Source organism: Cyanistes caeruleus, chromosome 2, assembly GCF_971803275.1.
Source record: "Cyanistes caeruleus chromosome 2, bCyaCae1.hap1.1, whole genome shotgun sequence".
NCBI lineage: Eukaryota > Metazoa > Chordata > Aves > Passeriformes > Paridae > Cyanistes > Cyanistes caeruleus.
The window spans coordinates 16,237,393-16,262,984 of record NC_141702.1 but is presented as its reverse complement, the minus strand read 5'-3'; the positions used below and the strand labels follow the sequence as shown (position 1 = coordinate 16,262,984).

The 25,592-nt window shown below is 37.8% G+C and overlaps 1 long non-coding RNA gene across 2 annotated transcripts in view; it reads right to left on the bottom strand.

Annotated features, from left to right (window-relative positions):
• Positions 1-25,261, bottom strand: part of LOC111925931 (uncharacterized) — an 88,850-nt gene extending 63,589 nt beyond the window's left edge. For both annotated transcript variants that reach the window (XR_015282780.1, XR_002862580.2), the window contains exons 1-2: positions 25,168-25,261; positions 24,596-24,699 (exon numbers count right to left, since the gene is read on the bottom strand). This is a non-coding gene — a long non-coding RNA (uncharacterized LOC111925931). The remainder of the gene's footprint in view (positions 1-24,595; positions 24,700-25,167) is intronic.
• Positions 25,262-25,592: the final 331 nt, after the last annotated feature.

Genomic DNA, 25,592 nt, shown 5'->3' with positions numbered 1-25,592 from the left:
TCAGGCAGCTGCACAATGTACATATCATTATTACAGGTCTACAAAGGCTGTGTGAAATACAAATCAATGTGCAAGGGTTATCAGAGTGAAAGGGCAGAAATGAGAAAAATCTGGAACCAGCTACCCACATTTCCCTGAGCTAGATAACTACATCTTTCTTCTCTTCATTTTTCCTCTCCATTACCAGCATCTGGAAAAAAAATTAATAAGGTGTGTTGGGAGGGGAGTCATGTCTGAAACCTTTTTCCTTTGCTTCAATAAGCTAGAAATCTTGGGATCTCTAACTGAGATCTCTTCCTCCTCCGTGCAAAGAAAGGGGGATGGGGTTTTGCTTCCTCAGCACAACGGGGTTTTTTATTATTATTTTAATTTTTTTAAAATTTTATTTTTATTTTTATTATACATGGTGACTCTTAGAAACATTCTTTGATCAGAAAACATTTGTTAGGAAATTAGATTTTTGATAAAGGAATTAAACCAGTACTGTTCTTGGGATGCTTTTTGCTTAGATTTTCCATGAAATTCTGAATCAACATTGCATTATGTAATATAGACAGTCACACATCTGTCTGAACACACTCATACACTATAATGAAGTCTCAGAATTTAATTCCTTTAATATGTATATTCAAATATATATAAAAGACACAAAGACACAACCTACAACTAAAAAAAATATCAAATGGCAGAACTATCATTGTTCATGAAAACTTAATTCATCCTCCCTTTGGGAACATATATATCATGAGACAGTACAAGATTTGATAACTGCACCACCTCCTATTTTTGCCTAGGACCTGGACTCATTCTCCTTGCCTACTTCACTCAGTATGTGATGGCATGAAGTCATGTGCTGGCTATAGGATTAACTTCTTTCTGAGCATTATGGTCATCCTGTCACCAGAGTAACTGAATTATTCTCAAACATGGGTGAATACATCTGCCTGGCACCACAAGAGTATTAAAAAGAAAAGAAAAAATAACAATAATAATACTACTATATAATAGGAATTAATGACATATTAAAGCTAAAATTTTCTATTTAGAAGAGTTTGTCAGCTGAAGAATCTAGTTTAAGACATATAGAACCAGATGTCTCAGAATAACAAATGTTTTAGAGATCTTTGTGTATTCAAATGCAGCAACAATTAGTTGTGTCTGTAGGCAGGCAGCGTTCCTGTAAACCTGTAACAGCATCCTATGTTAAGCTCCCTATATACAAGAAGAGCCAAGAATGGCCTACACAATAGACAAGTGTAAAACTGTAGGTTTAAACAATGCTTGCTTAGGCACAAGAGATCTTGGTGGAGAAAACTGCATTACTTTGCACCTCTTGAGCTAGAACATTGTGCCTCTTGCAACTCCTTGGCTCTTTGTCCATGCACACTTACAAGATTAGGTTGTTTAGAGAATGCTCTTTAACAAATACATTTCAAGCAAGTGCATAGCCTATCTGATGCACTAAATAAAAACAATGATGAGGCAAAATAATTTTTTTTAAAGTTATATGTTTGTTTAAATAAACAGCAATATTTTTAAAATAGAAGATACAAATGTCTTGTATTTAAACAGGGTTATAGAATCATAGAACCAGATAAATGCTTGGGTTGGAAAAATCTTCCAATTCCATCCCCCCTTCCATAGGCAGGAACACCTTTCACTAGACCAGCTTGCTCAGGGCCCCGTCCAACCTGGTCTTGGACACTTGCAGGGAGGCACAGCCACAACATCTCTGGGAAACCTTTCCCAGTCTGGACTCCTGTCTAGAATTGCCCCAAACCAGGTGTTGTACCTTACACTTGGGTGTAAGGACTTGTTAAAGTTCACGATGTTCTCGTCAGCCCACTTCTCAAGCTTTTCTCTCATACTATTTTACATACCAATTTGGAAAAACAATTTCCTGATAAAGACGCATGTCTCAATGGTAAACATATTTTCTACAGAATTCTGTAACTGGGGCATCTTTGAACACCAGATCCAAAACTTCTGTTTGAAAAGATGTAACTCTATAAGAGATAGGTAATTGGTTTCTAGTCAATTGTCTTAATTAACATTTGGAAAACAAGTGAATTAAAATTATGTAAATACCTTAAAAATGGTATTTTCTTGCTTTTCAGACCTTCTACTCACTAAGTTAAAATTATTCCATGTCCCACAGATAGGATTACAACCAATAATACTACCATATGGAACTAAATCTGTCCAACATGATCTTTGACAAATCCACAATACAAACTTTGTTCATTTGGGCCAAACAGGTAAGTAAGCATTACAGTAAATAATCTATTTTTCTTTGTGTTCATCAAGTCCTACCATAAACCTAACTGACAAGTCTTCAACTAACCATGTTCCTAAGCACCACCACTCAGCCAGTCCAACCATTCAGCCCTGAGTCATTTCTTCAATCTTCTTCTATCTGTGGTTCCTGTAACTGAACAAGCCATTGCCTGAGCTGGAACTTTCTCCCCAGCACCTTTCTGGGAAAATGAAAGGCATCTGCACATGCCTGCCATGTCCTGTGTGCTGAATTTGATATCATTTGGAGGAAAGACATCTATGCCTTGCTAATGTATATTGTCCATGTTCACTTTGAGTGCATATGTTTATAACAGAGCACTCAATTTAAGAATGGCCACCAGTGTCTCACTGAGATACTGATGTTTGACTTTCCCAAGTCTTTGTATCTTAGGGCTTTAAAGGTCATCTTCCTAGTGAATAAGTAAAAAAACAGGGGTAATCTAAGAATGTTAGAGTTTATATATTTACTTCCATACATGAACAAACACTGAATGAGTAGTGGTTGATTGGATATAGGTACCGTACACCTCTGCTCCAGAGTTCTTCGTGTGACAGCAAAGCATGGTTGGCTGGAAGCAACTTTGTCAGAAAACTTTAGGGTACTGCAGCAGCATAAAGCAAACAGGTCTTTCACCCCTGTCATTCCCTCCAATGAGGTATAATGGTTTTTGCACTTCTTCCCAAGACTGAACATTTGCTCAAACATGGAAAAATAACTTGGCAGACGTGTACAACAGCACCACCTGGTGATTCCCTGCAAGAACCACCTGCCATCCCAGCACTGGTGTTACAAAACTAAAATTATCTGAGAAGCACTTCAAAACCTTAAACGCTGATGCTGATCTATATAAATTATTCTACAACTTAAATTGTTTGCATACTGTTTTGAAATTAATTATTCTTAGAATAGTTTGTTCTTTCGATGATTCATGAGTAAGCTCAAGGGAGAAACAAATTTTTGAAACAGAATTGAACATATTGAAAAGAAGGTTTTAGCACTATTAAGAGATTCACTGATGCTTTTAAAATAAATATGGTATTTTTTAATCGCTTAGTTGAAAAAGTATCTAAAAGTATCATTATTGTTTAAATTAGTCTCTTGCAGCAAAAAGATTCTGATTTCATTGAAAAACAAAATATGTTTTAAGATAAATTTGGCCTGATTCTGAGCAATGACATGCATTCTATGAATGTAAAAAAATAGTAGGGTTGTACATAGCACAAAGTTCCCAGATTAGGAAAAATTGCCAGGATTGAAATTCCAAAAAAAATTAAAAAATACATATTTTTTTAATATGTCACACCTCAATATCTTAGCTATTGTGAAATATCTTAGTTATTCCTTAAGCACTCTTTTTTTATATATATATATTTTTTTGTCTGTACAAGGATATTTTACACAATACATGTCTCAATTTGAATGTGGCCTTAGGGATATAAATACTTCAGATGTGCCAAAACTTGGGCATATATGGAACACACAGGATTTCACTTTTAAAAGGAAGGTTAACATCAATGAACATAAAGATTTGATAGGTTCTAAGTCCTTGACCTCCCTTGCTGATGACAATGGAAAACCCCCATTAACCAAACTAAGGCCAAAAAATTGCACACATGTAAACATGTCTGTGCGTGCCTACCTATCCCTACATATGCATATGTACACTGCTTTCCATGGGTATGTGTATGAAAGTGCAGAGTGACCTTAGAAGAAATCAGAATTTCTAAAAATAAGATGATGATGGATGATGGTCATACAATGGAATCCTGTGCTTCTCCAAAATTTGTGCATGCCACAATGTGCTAATAAGCATAAAAATAATTAAGATTAACCTTTTTAAAAATGGAAATGTCTAAGCCTTACTTCTTGACAGCAGTGCTAACCCTCATCAGAGACAGATCAATCTGCAGCAGCAGCAGGCAGCTATTCAATGCCAGCGGATGGGGCCAGAGCCATGGCAAGTGCAGGGCTGTAGCTCTCACATCCACAGCTGCTGCATTCCTGTGCTCAGGACTGAGCCACACACAATACTTCTTGTGAGCAAGGCTATCATCAGTTTGACTTTTTGTCTCTTTATCTTTGTTTAGGATCTTCATTTACATAGATCACAATTATCCCCTCTGCATTTCTGCATTATTTTAAATGTCTGGGGTTTATTTTGAAATTTTTGATTCCGAAGATTCACTGGAAATTCCTTGAGGTAAGAGGTAAGAACTAGAACCTGAGCAGGATAAATGGTGCTCTAAAGCATGTGTAATGGCTTTTCTTTCCTGAGTGGATAACCCCTCTTCAATGAGACCTAAGACATGGTTACATAATGACATCCAGCCAGGACAAAGTGACCTGAACTAAAATTGCTCTAAGATGAAAATTGCTTCAGTGCAGCACAGCACTACGAAGGGATCCATGCTTCATCTGGGAGAAGCAAAGCAGAATCAGCACCACACTACTTGGCACACTTGTTAATCCCAGACCCACACCACACTGACTGCTGCAATACATGAGATTGTGAAGCTATCCTGAATCCTGCAGCTTCAACCTGACCTGCACCATGGTTGGGAGTGCAAGCTTACAGTACTATATCACAAAATCATCTCCACTCATATATATGCCAGTTGCTTTATTTTCTTTGAGAAAAGAAGTATCCCCAACTCTACTGCAATTTCCAGCTCTTCCTGTGACATTTACAGGAGCAGAATCAACCTGGTTGCCAGATAGAGGCTCCTGTATGATACCAGTGTTGCTCTTCACCATACAGCTGAGCCACAAGGACAGGAGATGGTCCCTGGGCAGTGACTGCTTATGCTGTGGTACCCACAGTGGGCTACAAGACCTATGTGGCAATAGGAAAATAAAAAATCTAAAAGACTTAATTTTCCTCTGTTGCCATGGGACTCAGCACTTAGACACTGGAGACAAAATGTGAGCTGGATGGAAAATGTGGGGTCTCCTGCCCTGTGTGGATATATAGCTTTTTGATTGTTCTCCTTCAGGTAACCCATCTCCCCCTGCTACATTTGGAAACATTAAAATACCTTAATCTAGGATATACACTGTGCCAACTTCATTTTAGTAGTCTAGAGTATACAGAAATCTTAAATGTGGATTTACATTTTTCTAATATTTTTTTGTGTCACCTCTCTCACTCACATTCTGTTGTCATCTATGTTTTCTGTGCTCTGTTTTCACAACTCATTTTCACCTTCCCACATGCAGGATATCTCTGGCAAGGGACATTTATATTGTAAGTAACCTGAAAGTTTGAGTTTGCACTTATTGCACTAAAACTGTCAGAAGTCTTATAGCAATGGGGAAATGTATGGCCCTCTATGGCCTTGAAAACACAATGTAATGTACATGGGACTTACATTCTGTTAAACCCCCCAAGCACACAGTTCTACCATTCTCTATTTTCATGTTTGGCTATAAAACTCAAACTTTTATTTTGCTCTACAGAACAAACCTGAAATGCAAATGAAGGCCTAGAAGAGAGCAGACATGATTCAATGGTGACTTCAAGGAAGAGAACTGTCTTATTTTAAGATTAAAAAAAAGTGTCACTGAGACTCACCACCTGATTTGATCAGGGAACCAGCTTTAATACTAATGTGGCACTACTTCGCATGTTTCCCTTTAAATAAAAATAAATAGATAAATAAATAGTGCAAATAGGTAAACACAAAACTTTGGGTTTGGCAGTAAGAAGGGCTTCTGGGGAAATCCAAAGGTTTACAGTGTATGCTTAATAAAAATGTTTCTTCTTAAGGAAAGGAGGAGTTGCTGTACTCTGTTTGGGCACTTGCCCTGAGGATCTTGACAGGAGCCCTGGCAGATGAAGTGTGAACTCACAAGGGAGACTCAGTAGATGGCACTCCTCCCCCTGAGTCAACACAGGGGCTCAGATATGGATTAGATGCTGTTCTTCTAAGGGGAAGGGGTCAAATTGTCTTCTGTAAGATCTGGGATTATAATATACACATATACACAAAGACATTTATATTCAAGCTGTAAATATGAATAAAACTTAAACAGTTTAGGACCAACTTGCCTGCAGATACCTTTCTCCATATGTCTCAGTGTGACCCATTTCCTTCTAACTCCAGCTGTGGTGGTTGGAGTAACAGATGCTGTGGGGCCTGGAATGGACCAGAGGAGCAGACCACAGGCTATTGCAAAACAAAATTGTTTTTGAATATGAGGGGAATCTGTTAAATCCTCCTGCTTACATAGGACATGACGAATGCAGATCTTTAGTTGCCCTATTTGGATAACTTCTGTTTGAAAATATAAATTCACCCTCTTGTTCCACACAGGAGATTATTGCAAGGTTTAGATTGGTAATTTCTGTAGTTGTACAGCATTTTTTAATTATTTTATTATGTTTAGAAACAAAAGTCCACAATGAGCAGTTGTTATTAGTATATACTGGAGAAATAATATATTTAAATCTAGCTAAGTCAGTTCTCATGCCAGAAATATTAATTTACACTGCAGCTCCTTCAGGATGGATTTTCCATATATTTTACTCAGCTGAACAACATTTTCTTAACACTTGCTGAAGGTCTTACCAATCCATAAATGTAGTTCACATACCTCTATGCTATCTTCCAAATCAGAGTTTGGAAGAAAATTGTAAAGTCTAATGACAAATAATCTCAAGAGGGAAAAGTAAGAAGATCTAGAAAATAAAGAATTGTTGGAACAGATATTAGAATTTTCCATTGCAAATTATCGCCACGAACCGGCTGTCTGGGAAGCACTCCAACCTGATGTTGGGTTCTCTTTGATAACGTGGTGTTTCTAAGCAACATTTCTAGTCAGTCCGTATGTATGAGTGGTCAGCCACCACTTGGAAACTTCAAAACATGAATTTCTTTTGTTAGATGCAGATCCAATTTGCTGTTTGGTTTTCATATGAAAAATACAGCCGGCTTTTTAAGATACAGTTTTTAAAAAGGGAAAAAAAGGAAGCAGTGCTAAATATTGTAACACATTTCAACACATATAGCAGCACGTTTAATTTATTCAATACTACATTAATGAACCCCTTTTTAGTTCTTAAGCTAAGCAGATGGGTATTCAGGTAGCATGTGTTAAAGTTGTCAAGAATTTATGTTCTAATTCCTTTCACATAGCAGCCGAAGGCACTTCTTACATAAGAATGACAGTGATAACAATTAGCTGGTCTCCTCAGTCAATATGTTTCCACTACAATCCTAGATTAAATATTTTTCAGAATTTGGACCTGCTGAACTAGAATTTCTGAAGTTCATTTCTTTCAAACCTTGTATGTGAAAATATGTGAATTCCAATCCTACAGAGTCCACAGATTGTCTGTCCAGCTTGCATCTATGTTTTGCACACATTCAAGTGCAAGGCATATATGATGATTAGATAATTCATCATTTAATTTGGAAACTGTTCCTATCTCACCCAAAAATAATTACAGTTTGATATGTAGGGTTCATATCACTGATAAATAAAGAACAGGCATGTTCCTGTGAAGCAAGCGATAATCGGTTCTGCAGCAGACAGGCTCTCTCATTCTGACAGTAGAAGGGACCCAGACCAGTTCCTGGCTCATGGACCTAGACAGAGACCTGTAGATTGCTGGAAAGGATGGGAATACAGTGGAGACACAGGACATCATAATCTTTCGTGAAGTTGGGCACCATTTCCTGTGGCTGTGCTTGCATCTCAAAGAGACTGACTGCAGATCGCTGGCAAGGACAGTTGCATTCCACACTCATTGCACTCCACATTCAGGCAGAAAATATTTTAGATTTCTATAAAATCATCCTATCAAAATGAATATATTTTATCAACTCAGACCTGGAATACATGCATCCTACTAGCGCTAATTATAACCAGACATATGGTGAAACAGCATTTTAGATTGAGACAGTTTGGGGAATTTCTCTACTATGATTTCTTCTTGACACTGGAATCTTATGGACATCTGTCAGGATGTAAGTTCCAGCAGGAATGTGGCACACTCCGCTCCTTCTGATCCTTTTCTTCCATATTGACATAAAACCCACAGTAGGTGACAGAAAAGTTGCTTGCACCTGGTTCATGGCTAAAAATACTGAGCCATTAAACTTTGATGATCCTCCATTTAAATGAAGCACACTTGGATAAAAGATGTCAGCTATCCAGAGCAAATGGTTATTTCAAGTCTGATTCCTAGGAAAGATAGTAATTGAACTACAGATTAGTTACCAAGAAGCAGATCATCTGGTACACCTTATCTAAAGATACCTGAGGTACAGCAAGGGACCTAAAGTCGTTTCCTCTGAGATTACTTCAGAAGAAAGAAAGAGGAAGCAGACAGGACAGAGAGAAGATCAGTGGTTCAGACCTGAAACTGGAGAAATGTCATAAATAACCCAGAAATTTCTGACCAAAGGACAGAACCATCCAAGGTGAAAAGTAAACTAACTTAAGCAGAAGGCTGAATGTGGAAATATTTTATCCATGGATGTGTGCTTCTAATGCTAGCTGACAGAAAATGGCATAATCTTTATCACACGTTTGTTCACTTCAGCTATTTCATCTTTGAGAAAATAAACTGTGGGTTTGTGTCACCATAATGTGGAGTTCTGGGAAAAGATAGGCTTTGAGAAGTAGGGGAGATGGCAATGGGCTCTAGGAGCCTTCCTTTTCTGAAACAATAGTAGATAAAGAACAAATCAAAGAAGTCTGCCAGAAAGTGGCTAAATCATACTGAAACTAAATCATAAGAAAGCTTAAAACATTTAGATATCTTGTAATATTACCCAAACACAGCAGCTTGGAATGTACAAAGAGAACTGAGCTTTATCAAGGCTGTGACACACACAGTCCTAGTAAAATTAATTCATCTAGCCTGCAGCTATGTGTTCCTTTCTTAGCACACTGGCTCCCCTTGTTATAAGTCACAAAAGTATTTCTGTCACAGGCTCTCCCTTTCTAAACAGCCAGTCTTCACACAGGCCTGAATTTTGACTGCTCTTGTGAATCATGCCAAGGTGCCATAGATGGAGAGAGGGGCCTTTTTGACCTTCTCTAAAGCATCCATCAGAAACCCAAGCAGTCCATGGACCTCCTGAGTGCAGCAGGAAAACCACCTAGTGCAACATTTTGCATTTCATGTCCGTGTGAAAACATGACCAGATGGATCACAGGTGCAGGCAGCTTCCCTCCCTTGGTGTGGCTGCAGGCACTGGGGACACCTGTCGCTCTGGCACCAGTGGAACGGCATTTTAAGCCTTTCTCCACCAGTGCTGGGTGAGGTATGTTTTTCTTAACGTGCCTGGAGTGCTCTGTATCTTCAGAGAAAGACACAGTTCTCCTCTGAAAACTTACTGAAGCTATGGAAGACGTATCAGGCAGTCAACATGTCATCTTTTAGCGTTCAGCACGAGCAGAATTTAGGTGGCATAGAATTTAAAATCCTGAAGTAAAAAAAAAAAAAAAGTGATAATAAAAGGATGTTGATTTAAGACTAAAAACATTTAGGATCACAACCCCTAGAAAATGCAGGTGGAACTTCTTCACCAACAAAAGTCATAAAAGAAATTAATCTGTAGAAAATTCATCACAATGATACTGAATGAATTCTCAAATAAAAGAAACATTTCCTTTAATTAATTATTTAATTAATAAATTAGTAATTAATTAATCTATGTAAATTGTTATTTAACTTTTTTTTAAGCTGTTGCTGAGTTCCAGGAACTGTGGGCAATTGCCCACAAATATGTTTGTCACCAAATATTGTGAAGAGATTTTTGTGACAGGGACTTCCCAGGACACACCTCAACAATAGCACAGAAATCAAACCCAAGGTCCATCTAGGAGTTTCTTTAAAGAGCAGTGAAAAGTAAATGGCTGAAGAAAGCACAAGTGCTAGGAAAACAATATGATATTTTGTCTATTACATCATTCCAGCTTCTAGTGCCATGTAGATAAGTGACTTCATATGCCAGATGTTCTAACTTTGTGGTTAACACTGCTTGACTGATTTTCTGCTCAGGATTTTAACTGGTCACTACATCTGTGGTTCAGACCATGGGCTCATTTCATTTCCTTCTCTCATGAGCATTTCCATGCTTTCTATCATGCAGGCCATTACACTTGAAGTAACTTTTGCCTATTACTTCATTTGATTCTCCCCATCTTGAAACTCAGTATTGCTCCAGAAAACCTCTAAGCAAGTAGCAATAAAAAGATTAAAGAATGTAACTTTCAAATTGTGCATATGGTCAAAAGTTGATACAAAATCCCATTGCTGAGTAAGCAAAAACCAATATAGATTTGAGTTAGATATACTCTACTCACATGATTTGACTCAATGTGATTTTATTGAGAGAAATGCCAGAAAAATTTCATGGCACTTGAAAACTCAGAAGCGATATAAATTGGATTTGAACCTGAGATCCTCTATTACCAGTGTTTGTTCCCTGATTTAATTAAAGCAATAGTGTTTTCATTGCATGCAAACAGTTGTTAATTTGACAATGACATTTGGAATTATATTTTTATAATGTGCATCAAAATATTTTTGCCAGTTAACATGACTGGTGAATGTTCAAAAAAATCCAGTATATAGCCAGAACATAGCTTAATATTATAGTACCAATAAACATTACAGTCCCTTTTGATAGCTTCATCAATCTCACCAGTCCATGATTATGCCGTTCAATACTGTGGAAAGAATAGCAGAAACATTGATTGTTCACAAAGTCATTCAAACATCTTTGGGTGTTTTATAGATTTTTCTCTTGCCATTGAGTCTGTAAATATGAAATCAAGAGATCAGCTTTCTATACCATAAATGACACCCAAACTTTAAGTTCACAAGATGGATCAGAGTCTTAAAAGACTCTTTCACATCTTTGAAAATAGGGTCAAAATTATCTATGTCACAACTGATCTGTCCAACAGGATTGCCATTTGTCATTCCCTTTCTTTATTTCCTCCAAAATTTCTTGATCAGATAGCATAGGATGAAGCCATCCTTACTGGGAGCATTTCATTTCCTTTGCCTGACAGATGTTGCAGTCTCAGAACAAAGCCATTTTCTTGATCTGCCCTTATATACCCCAGAATGTACATCAACACAGTGTCAGCTCTTTCTGCTTGGTTTCTGAAGCTCTTTTTAGTTTCTTTTAAGCTCTTATTTTAAGACAGTCTGAAGATTTTGATTATCTTTCCTTGCTCACCTCAGTATTCACCATCACATTTTCCTTCCTCTCTCCAGGACCCAGAAGATGTAAGCCCTTCAGTGACTCTTTGTAGCTTGCAATGGGAAGTTTCTTGAGGATGCCAGCATGGCAGCTAACTCACCCTCTGGTTTATCCAATTACTCTTCCAGGGAGAAGCCTGTATAACCACCATCCTCTTACTCTCCTGCTTCAAGCCTTTTCCATCACTTAACTGTCCTGTTCTGTTGTTCTCCCTTGTCAGCTTCAAAGGGTTCATTCCTTTTTCTATCTTCCCTATCCTACTCTCCCACCTCTCATATTTTGCCAAAATATCTTCTCATATCCCCAGAGAGTCCCATCACCAGAAACTTTTCCAAAAAATTTCTCTAGCCTGTGACCATCCTGCCCCTCTTTTTCCAGTTATTAGATTCAACATTCTTAATCAGTTCCAGTTGAGGTGCAAATGTTCAACTACAGGAAATTACATTTTGGTTTATTTGGCATCCCTCTGACAAACACTCCTCTATTTCATAGGATTGTAAAGGGTGAGTCCTTCCAGGATCAGAACACTTTCCAAAGTCTTGGTTTGATTACCCAAAATATTTCAGGGTGCAGAATCAAATTTTATTCTTAAAATGTTCCTAATGTTTTAAAAGTCAGGACACACTTCACTTGAACCTTCCACCTCAGTGATCAAGAGTTGTGTCCTACACACTTTGTGAGATAATCCTTGGAGCTCCTTACTTGCATGGAGCCAGAGCATGGGCAAGTGGAGCCCAGCACCTTCGTGCTCCCTTTGCTGTGGTGAGATGGTACATGTCCTGACAGTACCTTAGCAAACTGCATTGCTTTCATTGCATGGCTTTCTTTTAAAAAAAGTAATTTCATTGCAGGCTTGGCCCTTCAATGTGCTTAAGGTTAAGCACGTAAATATTTTAACTGATGTGAAAGAAATCGCCTACATGCCTGCACATGTGATTAAATGCTTTGGTGGATCAGGCCAGAGCACCAAACACATTGTTGAATCAAGCTATGAGTATGTATATAAACAAGATCTTTACAAACTGACACAAATGTGGTACTTGGATTTCTTTAAGAATCTCATAATTGAGTTCAGCCCTGGCCTAAATGCACTGGTTTTAGTAGGAAACGGCTAGCAATTAATTTAGTGTTACTTCTTTTTTGATGTGAAGACAAATTCCTTAAGTGAAAGCCTGTGGTGTTAATTTTATTAGTTGCAGACATATTTTCATCTGTTGCTATACAATGTTAGATGATGATTTACAGTACTGGCAATATGCAAAAACTTTTAAAATGTTTGGATTTCTATTTTTACCAAGTTTCAGTTGCTTTTATGAAGGATAGTGTTTGTGTTATTGTCCACTGGAGCCCAGCTAAGAACATCAGAACATTATCCTGCCCTGCCCCTGCAAGTAATGAACTCATTTCCAGTTTGTAGAATATGTTGTTTGTGGTTTCCTGAAAGGGAGATAGCAGCTAGCTGTTCCTGCTCCCACTGAACATGGTGTCAGGGTTGTCAGCTTGTATCAAAGATTGCAGTCCCCTGCAGGCATCAGTGCAGAATTAGGGGAGGAGCATCACTTTATTTTATTTTACCATCATGATTACACTACTGCAAGTAATCTACAACCTGATAGCTCCACTAATAGTCAGCCTCAACTTCACAACTTCATGCTTCAGGACAAGTAGCAGTGATGCTTTTATAATATCAAAAGTAAACATGGATTTACAGATACTATTTTTATCTTGATTATGTTTCTTTTAGTGATGAAATGACTTTTAGTAGTCGTTATGAATTTTCTTAAAACTTATAGCACTTCTTTCTTTATTCTTACTTCCATACTGAAACATATCACAAACCATTTTAAATGGCATTAAACTTGTCCCTCCAAAAGCCTCCCAATAGAATTCTTACTTTTTTCAGTCATTTATTCTGCACTTTGAGAAAACAGAGCTTCCATTGATTGCTACACTGGGATTATTTTTGTGGGGTGAGAAAATTGATAAAAAATTAGAAGTGACTATTTTTGCAAATGGACGTGGAAATATTACAACCTCTCCAGTGCTGACCTCCTTCTCTACACGTGAAGGTTCCACGCACCTCAAACATTCTAGCATTAATGAGAATGATCTCTGCAAATGTGCTGCATGTAGCTAAGAAAGGAAAAGACTCCAGTGCTTTTGCTTGTTAACATTCTTCTTTGTTTCTGCCCTCTCCAACTCAAATGTTTTCTAGATATTTTTCTGGCAGCTTTAGCAGCATTAATGCATTCCAAACTAGAAAAGTTTCTACTTCAATATCTTACAACTAACTCAATATGTATTGACCTCAAACCCAGGATAGTAGTAATTTGATATTGCAGCTCTTTATTGTTACTCCCAGCAAGTTTCCCCTTGGAAGTGCCTGATGCTCCCCCCTCCCTCTCACACACCCTCCCACCCTCCATTCAGAATTTGTTTTTAATTGTTCAATAGAAAAAATTCAGACTGTGAGCCAACGATATATTTCCAGGGGGTACAAGATATTAATAGAGCTACATCATGGCCCCATATATTGTAATAAACTCTGCTGTAATTTGTTTACCCACCGTAGACAGTAACTAACATTCAGATAAATGGAGTTGGCGCCTGTGAGATTTATGATATACTTCTGTGCTTAGCAATGTTTAATCAGGGAGTTAAAATATTACAGTGTAAAATCCTTTACAAGCATGCACAAACAGAGAACTACCATTAGAGGCTTGGCAGACATACTCGGTGTCAAATAGTACCTCCAGACACTCTCAAAACACAAAGAGGAATATTCAAAACAGCTACTAACTGACTAGCATTATTTGAGAACCACGTCAGAGCTCATTTTTTTTAGGGGGGCTTGCTTTTGAAGTGACAGAATGATAGGCAGGGACAAGTGGGCTTGTCTGCAGAGCCCATCGAGCTGAAAGAAGTTGGGGTGGGTGGACAGTGTTGAGGTGGGGGCAGGGGGGAGGTGAATTTTGGTCAAAAAGGTGGTAGATGCCTGTCACAGAGCTTAGACTGTTTGGATAAGACAGGCTAGCATGTGGGGGGATCAGCATGAAGCATCACACCTGGAGGAAAAGACAACTAGCTCCAGCCTCAGTGCCATAAGCCTGGCTCCACAAAGTCTAGCCAACATCTGGAATGGATATCAAGAGACACAGTGCAGCCCTGACTGGCGCTCTACTCTACCTTTGTACTTTTCACTGCAAATTGAAAAGCAAAACAGACATCAAGGATATATTTATATAACTGTCTTCAAGCTGCATTTTCTACTCCCATCTGCTGCACATGATAAGTTTCAAGTGTTTTCTAATAAAAAAAAAAGGAAATTTTTTTCTTTTTTTCACTCCTTGTTCAGTATACAGACTGACCTTTTTTTATTCACAGTTTTAAAGGAACAGTAAATATTTTACAGCCAGAGGAAGTGTCAGCACTGTAAGACTTTCTGCTATTGACATTATTTAACCACGCTGGCTATTGAGCCAAATGTGACAGGGTGTGAGTCTGTGCGTGTGCAGATGCCTGCATTTGCCTCAGTGTGCAAACGAGCTCATTTGTGTACATTTGTATGAGCATGTGTGCTTTGAAGAGAAACGTTCCTTAGAGTTTTTCACTTTATTTTCACATCATGCTGCTGTTATGTCACTCAAAGGGGAAGGTGAGCCCTGTACGTTCAAACAAGAGCCCCTGTGGTAAACTACGCTTCAGGAGGGACATGCTGAAGGAATGCAGCCTCCATATCAAAAAGGCTCTGGTTTTGCTCTCTGCTTCCCAGCTACGTAGCAGATGAGACCAGATCAGCCTTCTAGTCAGGTTGATTAATTGTGAGGGAAATAACCAGGATGAGAAATGGTTACATTTGACTGTGAATGTTTGCCTTCTGACCAAGCTAGGCCTGGCCATACATGGGTTTTGGCAGAGGCACAAACATGGATTGATGCCCTCCTCAGTAGAACCAGAAATACTCAAATATTACAAAATATATTCTTGATCACATGGGTAGTGATCTGTATGAGCAGCCATGAGAAAGTACAGTTATCTGAAGCAGTCAAGTTCAGCGTATGAGAGACAGTAGGAACCAGAGATACACATCCAGCCCTAAGAAATATCTCCTCTTTAGTACAGAGCCTGATCCCTGTATACCTCATCTATTGGTATAAATTAGAGACAGCTGCATTAGTTGAGGTATACTCCATGTAAAATGTTCAGAAAATAAAAGCTTTTTTTGTCCAAAGGTGAGAAGTTTCACCAATAGTAGTAACAGAAATAACAATCCTTGAGATATTGGCTGGAACATCAAAACTGTTATTTGCTGTTACTTGTTGCTCTCATTAGAAGGGAGAATCATACTGGGAAAATCTCCAGTTTCTCCCCATATTGAAAAATTCCAATTTTCAGCTGTTTTAGTACTGTGAACAGGAGATAGAGATGTAAAACATGCTGTTCTGTTTTGACTGCACAATTCACCCTATAAGCCTGGAGTACCAGTAATATCTCTATCTACTCCTTTGTAAAATACATATTATTCACACTTTACAGGGAGAACATGAGGCTTAAACAGTGCTTCTAATAAAAATAATCCTGAATTTTGTGTTGGAACTTTTCTGCTGTGTTATAAGCATCTACTGAAGGATAAATATTTTTTCTTTTCATCCATGAGAAACAGTACCCTTTTCCCATAAAATAGCGGTCAAGGAAAAATATGTTGTCTTTAAAATAAGCTTTATTTTTTTATAGCATATTTTTAAAGTGAAAAATATTGTTTTCATCAACATTTCTTATGCAAAATCCCCCATCATTTCTAATTGTAATATGCTTCAGACTTTTTTAGTTAAAAAAGCAGTATATAAAATAATATATTAATAGCATGATAAGAAGTTTTACATTGTGAGACCCCATGAATTTCAAAAGAGATAGGAGATGTTTTTAACTGAACTTGTCTAAAGGAATATCTCAATCAGTACAATCTGAAAAGTGGATCATTCCATAACATCTATTCAAAATCTTTCTGTGTTAGCTAATGAAACATTTGCTCTCTTCCATTTTACGGAAGAAAATACAAATATCTGATTTTCATTTGCTGCTGTGTTAGAGATTTTTGTAGTTGGGGTATTTTATTTTTTTGTAAAGCCTATAACTTCATTTGGAAAATGGGGTAACATAGGATCTGTGAAGTGAAACTCACAAGAAAAAGTAAAGCTGGTGAGAAATCACAAAAAGGAGAACTGTACTCTTTAACTGGAACCAGTCACTCTGAAAGAATCAGGCAAATTTCACTGACAAAAAAATTAATTGCTTGTTCTCCTAATTTTGAAAAATATGTTTTTCCTTTGAAATCTCACTGGAAAAATTCAGGCATCTTCCCAATGTAAATTTAGAGTTTGCTACTTCTGAATCTATGGTCCCAAGTGAATTTATCATGACTAAAGTAGCTTATGACAAAAGAATTGCATGTGCTTTTAGTATAGAAACTCTGTGGAAAGAAACTCCAGGGCAGTGTTTGGATATAAAGAAGGAAGTGCTATTTCACAGCAGTGTTTGAGATGTGTTTTGTCGTGCATATCCATTCAAAGTAAAAGCTGCACGAGTTTGCTTTCTGATTAGTAGGACATTTCATTTCCCTTTTAACAGAAGGGATCACAGATCAAAAGGAAAGGAAAAGAGCCAGGTGGGTCAGAGGGAAACACCAGCAATTTCTGACCCCCATTATTTGTTTACAGATAAACACTAGACAGCTGTAAAAGTGGCAATATGTTTTCACAACAGCAAGAAGAAAATATAATTGAATAAATTGAAAGAAACAGAAGTATATGCCTAAATTTGAAAGTCTTGAGTTTGTTTAATAGTTTGTGCTATAGTGATTTAGAATAAGTTCAATATTATGTCTCTATCATTTATTTGTATTGTCTCATTTATTAAATTCAAATGAAAGAAATTTTACTCTACAGAAGGTCTAAAGAAACTAGAAAGTCATCTTTATGTAGTTTGTAGTGACTTTGCAGTGAGAGTCTGCAGCAGATCATACTACCAGGTCACCTCATACAACAGAGTAATGACATTTGCTCATTGCCCAGTTAGACATCCCACACTGAAAGGCCCTGACTGGAAATTCAACATCAAGATTATATTAAACTCCTAAAATATGCTGAGTGAGGTTCAGTTTCTGAGTTTGTTCCTCCCTCATATTTCATGTGGTATATTTCTCAAACAGGGAACCCGCTCATTCTCTCTGTTTACCAGTATCTGCCTGATAAAGTAGAACTGAAAACACTGTGTTGTGCTGGAACGTGAAGAAGTTCAGAGTTCAAAACAATTGCTAGCTACAAAAATAAAGGAAGGCCTCTCCTATGAAATCTATGAACTCGAAACAGGGATACAGAACTAGTCGTTGCCAATAACTTTAACTTCATTTATCTATATTTGGCAAAAATTGTGCTGCAGCTGGAGATGAAATGCTGAGCTAAATAACTGCAGCGACGTGAGCTCCAAAACAGCAATTACTAAGCTGTGCTGCCTTGTGTAAGATTTTACTTTTATTTATTGTATTTAAAGAAACTCTGTATCTATGTACAGTACAACAAGAACTGCCTGATCAAATAATGCCTGATTGCAAGGCATATCAGCTCCACTGTCAATATAACTCAGTGTTTAGCAAGAAAAACATGATTTTCATGAAGCCAGACTACAATGTTGTGCATGGCAGTTTTATGGTTCTACATACCTTTATATTGTCTCTAATTGCAAGGAGGAACTCATATTAAACCTAAATTTGGCTTATCACAAGTGATGGATGTATTTTTTTCTTACTACTAGAAAAGCTAGTAGTTTTAAAAGTAGTAGTTTTAAGTAGCCTTTTTAAAAAAGGCTGAAAGAGAGGTGCACACAATCCCTTTCTTCATGGTAAGAACAAAAAAAACCAAACATATTAATAATGTTGTTGGAGGAGCTGTTCACCAACACTATTTCTATCTTCTTTTTTAAAAAGAGAACAAGAATGCTAAGGGCATGTTCCAGAGTTATCTCTTCTTTCCAGGCAGATCTCTTCTTTCCAGGCAGATTAGTTCTCAAAAGAGAAGCCCAAGTAGCTGCAATTATGGGTGTTCTGTGGTTCTAACTCCACATATGTGTCTACTATCACAGTGCAGCCTCACAGTGGCCTCCCTCTAAAGCACTTCATCTAGGGACATGTTGACATTTCAGAGAAAGAAAAGGAGAAAATGAAGTGACATATGAGTATTCTTCTAGTTGTCCAAGAAAATGGATGCTGACGCCATAAATCTAGCTCCTTCCCAAAAAGTAATGTGACTGAAACAATATCACAATGCCAGAAAAGCTGACTAATTGTCTGGATTCCGAAACTGACATAATTTTTTCCAAAATGACACAGTACTATTAGTAGTATCCAGTCCCTCAAACAGTGAATTTTACCCTCACTGACCATATTTCTAATTCTCTTTACTCCCACAGACAGAAATTCTGATACAGAATCCTCCCTTCTTTCACTTTCTTGGTCATTCATGAAATTTTTAACCCTCACAAATACAAACTCACTATCTCAGTCATTTCCTAGATGCAGTCAGCAGCATTTCTTTGGGACAAACTGCCTTTCAGCAGATGGTTCCCAAACATTTAGGGCCAGGGCATCATTGCTGTCCTTCAAATTAATCAAAATTACCCTGCATTCTTGTAATCTACTTGAAGGTAATAGAAAAATTCTCAATATATTTCCAGATTTCATTTGCAGATCATCTCCCATGACTCCATTGACTGACCATGAGTCAGTGGTGAATACAAATCTACTGATCTATTGTGTGCAGAACTGGCAACCTTTTTTCTTCATCATCTGCATCCTGGAAGCATCTATGTCAGAGAAAGTAGCCGTGTGGGTTATAGTAGGTCATATTGCTTCATTTTTCACTAATTTTATCAGTGTTACGTTTTTCTGTGCTTAGGGAAGAAACAAGCTGGATGTTTATATGTCCTGGAATGCTTCTATATTTATTTCAACATCTTGGTAAAGGCAAGAGATGGAGCTTTACCTCTTGTCACCTCCTCTCAAATTTTGGGCCGGCCTTGTTTCATTGAAAAGACTATAGTCCAGCACTGTACATAGAGGTAGGTCTTTTGCTCTGATTTTGTTACTCCAGTAGATCTGGTGATTCCATCCTCTGTTATATTGCTTCATTTCTGAATAGAAAGGAAATCAAAGGCAAAGCAAACCAAGGAAAGGGATAGGAGTCCAGTATGGATCTTCAGAATTTTTGATGGAATTTATCCACCTTCCATTAGTGGATATAGCCTGTCAAAGTCCGTCTTCTCTCTTCATTTATCCATAGTACAGGTCACTCTTGCTTTTCCAGAGACATAATATAGAAAGATTTCAGTGTTTACCTACAGCTGCATCACCACTAAAGTCACCTACAAGCTATAGTTGTTCTCAGACCTTTCAGAATGGAAATGAGGCATTGCTAAGCACGTGCATCTAGCAGCCATTGCATTCCTAGATCAGCTCTGTTGAATTGGCTGAGAAGTTAATTTCAAAGTCCCTCTAACCTGATATTCCAGCCTCAGCAGGTAGCTCAGCTGCTCTTCATCCAGGTCCTTGCACCATGGAAGACATGAAAATAAGAGCACATCGTGCTTTACTCTTCCTTTGCAGAGTCACTAAGAGACGTCAAACATTTCAACAGCCATAATTTTAAACTCAGTAAACCAAATGAGCCAAAGCATTCCAACGTCAGTGCTAATGCTTTTAAAATACAGTTTGCTTTCTGTTTTTACATCAGAAAGCTCATACTTACATGGACACCCTGCTTAAAGTGAGAGCCTGCACACGTACTTCCAGGGTAATCCAACTTGTACCAGAGGCTGCTAGGGATTAAGTGACTGGATGTTAAGGATGTTGACACTCTGATATATGGCTCTCTGCTTCTACTTTAACATCTTACAGCCATTGCACATGTTCAATGTTGTTTGGGCTGTGGTGTTTCAACATAACATGAAGCAGGAGCTACAGCAACATATAATTTACAATGAAGAGCCTACATTTTACTTTCACATACAGAACACATAGAAAATTCTTCCTTTTAAAGTAAAGTTTCCTTGTTCATTCATCACACACCACTAATCATCACCACTTAGGCATCTTAAAGAAAATGATGTACCATGTATCAGAAAAACTGACAGGGCAAATGGCTGAAATTGAACACATCTGTACAAATTGTGAAGAAACTGCAGGACTCTTAAACAAACAATAATAATGGCAGTCACATTTCTTTTCTAAAAATGGAATCATTCCCTTGCCATTTACATCAGTTTATTACAACGTATTTATGCACCTCCACAATTCTTCAAACCACACTTCTTGAGTTGTTCAAGGCCTAGATTGTGGCTCTGTCTCTTTGGAAAGATCAACAACTAGACAAGAACATAACAAAATAACATCCTGGATAACTCTTCATGTTCAGCAGGATAATAGCACCAAGGAATCTTCTCTTTGCTAACAAGGTTACATTCTGTTTCAGAAAAATTTTCATGCACACGGATGTCTGATTGCACTAACTCTTTGCTCTGAGCTTACTCTCCATAATCTAATTCACTGCCCTGAAGTGAATCAGATAATTATCTTCCATTCCATTCTTAGCTATTAAATAGGAAAGACTATGGTGTTGAAACTTGTGTTAATGTATATGATTACCTTGGTAATGGAATCATTTGCTATCTCCTTCAGGTTGATGATATGCATTGGCTGTTCCTTGTCCGCTATAGAGTTTTCCTCCTCTGGGCTACAGTGTCAACTCTCTGTTTCCCAGTTTCTCTGCACCAGGCTGGACATAAAGTCTATGTCACCTCCACAGCCACTCAGCTAGAGACACAAGAAAATAAGAAGTCTTCTAAAACAAGGAGCTTCTTCTGGAGCAGAAAGCCTTTCAGCTGAAATTCATGTGGTAAGACATAGGCAGCTCATAGTTTCTCCCACTCCTGCCTCAAGCAGACATTGTGCTTTGCCCTTGTAGAGACATGCATCTTCAATCACATGGGCTGCTGACATCCTATTTTCATAAGATTGCTGCAGTGCAGGTAAATTACTGTCACAGCAGTAAGGCAATTCCCATTTCCACATTCTTCTAATCTGCCTCTGCCTCACTTCAGCTCCTTATGCTGATTTGAGACAGTAATTCTTTCATTTTTATGCCATCTGAGGGCCAGGCTCACCAGCCTCTTAGCTTATGGTGTATCACCTCTGTGAAGCTCTTGGGGTTCTTTTGTTTGTACCACAGAATTCACTTTCACCTGTTAAAAGAATAACTTTGCTCCATACATGGGAACATCATGTGTATTTCAACCAAGCACAGCATTGCTGTCATTCTGGCCTGACTATTGCCAGTGACTACTCAGACACAAGGCAGTGATAAACCTCATATTGAAGCTAAAGTATCTTTTACAAGGAAGTGCACTATTGATATCTTGTAACCTGAAATCATTTGAAAGGACCATCAAGATCATATTGCACATCATGAATTGTGTTTTCAGCAAGGAAATAACTGACTAGTTCATATTATTTGATAGCAAACATTTTCTGAAGAGAAACTATTGTCCTAACTTTTTCTAAATAAGAAAAAATAAAATATACGTTAAACAATTTATGAGATTTAATAGACTCAAGGCCCTCAGTTTTTGTTTGGTTGGCCTGTTGAGATTTTTTTGCTTGTTATGGAGATATTTCCTTCCCTGCAATATTGAGGGAGTATTAAGAGTGCAATATTGTTAATAAAAAAGTTGATTGTAGATCTGGCCTGAATATCATTCAACTAACTTTCTCTATAAGGTCAGAAATAACAGTTACCCTGTTATTAAATCCATATTCTAGCACAAATACTTTGCTAGCACTTTTCTTCATATGGCAGACAGGAGCTGAGGAGAGGCAATAGTGAGGGACACTAAAAGTGGAGTCTCATTCATCCTAAAACATTGCATAAAACTTCGTTTGTAACTTTCATCTGCCATGCTGAACTGTTTTTTCCCTAAATTCCCAAGAGCAACCACCTGATTACAGGTGAATCAAGAAAGTATAAGAGTAAGGACTAAACAGATTTCCTTTCCTACAGTTGGACTCAGAGGAGGGGGAAGGGTTCCAAAAAACCGGTTATTTTAACTGTAATTTTTTGCAGAAAAAAAATTTAAAATTGAGATGGTGCCTTTTAATTTGCTAATTAACAACTTTTACTGTGGAGAATACTGCCAAAATGGCTGGGATTATCTGATAAAGATTCATTAGAGAAGAAGTAAAATAGAAATTAAAGGAATGAAGATCTTAGATAATGCAGAGTGTTCCACAGAAACAAATAGAGCCAAGGATGCAATTTAGGGTACATAGTTTCTAAATTTTTGTTTCCTGTATTTTCACATATTGCCTACTAAAGCAGCCATTATGAGGAACTCGATAAGTGCTGTGGGATGATTATATGACAAATCAAGATTAGGTGAAATTATATACAGCATTTGCCAAGAAGTATAATTTCAGGAATCCTGAAATTATTTCTGGATTTACACTGAACAAGTACAATTAGGGTTTGAGAGCTAGATGCTGATAATGTTGTTAACTATCACTCTGGTTACTTACTCTATTCCAGTTATTAGGGCTCTGCTCACTCATGGGACTGGTTCCATTCTGTCCTTCACTAAACACAATTTTAACCCAAATCACTTTTCTCCAGAGAATTTCCAAAGACATTGAACTGGGCATTTAGACTATTCAGACACTCTACTGTTATTTTGATATTCCTTGAGTTGACTAGAAAATAGCCCAGTAGCCTGATGGCTACTGAGCCTGTAGACTACCTTAGCCTCAGGCACTGTTCTGAACCAGTCATAACACAACCTGAATATTATGTTAAAATCTTTCATTCTTTCAAGCAAATGCCTTAACAAGAGATTGCCAGTCGATCTAAACACTAACCTCCTCCTAATCTGTTTCTGGTGATGTCTCACATTAATTGGTTATTTATCAATCCAGCAAGTAAATCACAGTTTAGCTCAGTGGTCAGGGCATTGCTCTAAGAAACATGAAAGTGGCTTCTCTTCCTCTTCCACTGATAAAGTCATTAATGCAATTGAAACAGTAATGACTTAAGAGCATTTTTGCCAGGACATCCCAACCAGATGTCTCACATTTTTTACTATGAGTAAGACACCAGGATTCAGTCTTCACTAGGAAAAAAGAAGGAATGTCTCCCACACTGAATAAATAAATGATCAATACTTAAAACAGACTAAGCATGGAGGAAGAAGAGGGGTAAAAAGGAGATAATAATGGAAAATGACCCTATCTCAGGTCAAATAGACAGTAGGTTAAAAGTGGAATTAAAATTCAACCTCCTGTTAGCCAAACACAGACTCAGTTACTACAAAGCCTTGCCTGCCCTCACTTCTTTTGCTGCCAGTTTTCCTACGTTGTCAGACACATTCATCAAGCCACTTCATGTCAGCTGGCTTTAGAGCCCAAACATGCATTGACAAATTGCCCCTAAGCTCCATTTCTGGAGACATTTCTTCCTCTTAATCTGAGATATGTTTTAAGATGGTTGTGGTGAAACAACCCTCCAGACTGTCGTGTTTGACTAAAAGAATGGCCTATAATGGTGAAACTGAACTAGGATGGCTTCATTTGAGATGCCTGAACTACTCAAGAGAAACCTCTATAATCCCACTGTCCTGTCCACATACAACACCTGTTTACCCTACAGAGACGTCATGATAGTTTCTGCATGTTCCAAAATCTTCAGAAAAGGTATCAAATACTCACTATTTTCACCACTTTGCAGTCAGATTCAAATTCATTTATAGGCTGCTATTACTCTTCAACACTTAAGAAAACCATCCTAAATTTTTCCAGAAGTTTCAGTTAACAAAGACTAAGTTCCAACAACACAGTAACCTTCCTTAACAGCTGGTTTTTAATGGCATCCAAGATAAAGAATAGAAAATGTTTCAGTGATGCTGACCAAAGATACATGCCATGTCTTCATGAATAAGAGAAGGGGAAAAACACTCCACAACTGAGCACACTCACCAGCTGGAAGAGACAGAGAGGCAGAAGGCAGGTGCAAAAAAAGCCATTTTGGGGCTCTAGCTGGTTTTCTCTATATTCCAAAGGACAAACAGCAGAAGATCTTTCTGTGACAAGAAACAAATCTAGATTTAGTCCAGAAGTGACTAGTTAATTAAAAGGGACAGTATCCAAACTCGCACATTTTTAAGGATTAGGCCTATCACACACACACTGTTTTCCAATATTCTTCTCTGCAATAAAAACTGAGATTGTTTTCTGAACAGGATGCCAGCTGCTTCCTGTTCATGCTACTAATACATAACACTGCCATTGTATCACATCAAGGGATCCTCACTCTGATCACCAGCCAGCAGAACAAATGCACTATATTAAATAAATCCTCATAAAAGGCTACAGAATTGATTGGTGTAATTCAGCCTAGTCACACTGACTTCAGCAACATTTTACTCCTACTTAGGACCTAATCTGATTTATAATTTATCTTTCACATGATTAACTAATTGCTGTACACTTATACATAGGAAGTCCAATTCTATAGGTTATGCATGGATCACATAGTTAGTCACACTTACGTGTTATGAACTCTCAGATGCACTTGCAATTAAAAGGTACAAAACAGCAGAAACCTTCCTGTGGCATGAGCTGTCTTGCTCTCCTTTGCCATAAAGAAGCAGTCTCTGACCTTCTGCAGTTCTTACTGTGAATATTCCCATCCCTCCCAAGAGGCGATCTTCCCCAAGAAGCCACGGCCTCATTCCATGTAACTCAAAACTGCTGTTACCATGGTTAATATTTCTGACTTGATTGGCACCACTAGTAATTGAACTGCAGTCTCTTGAGCACAGCAAGCTCTATTCATTAGCCCCTATTGTGTTAGGACACTGCATCAACCCACATTATTTTTCTGTGTAAAGGGGAAAAAATCAGCCATGAATACAAAGTTATGTTGCCATACAAAATTATGCAGTTTTGCTGTTGGATTAGTTTTATGAAATTA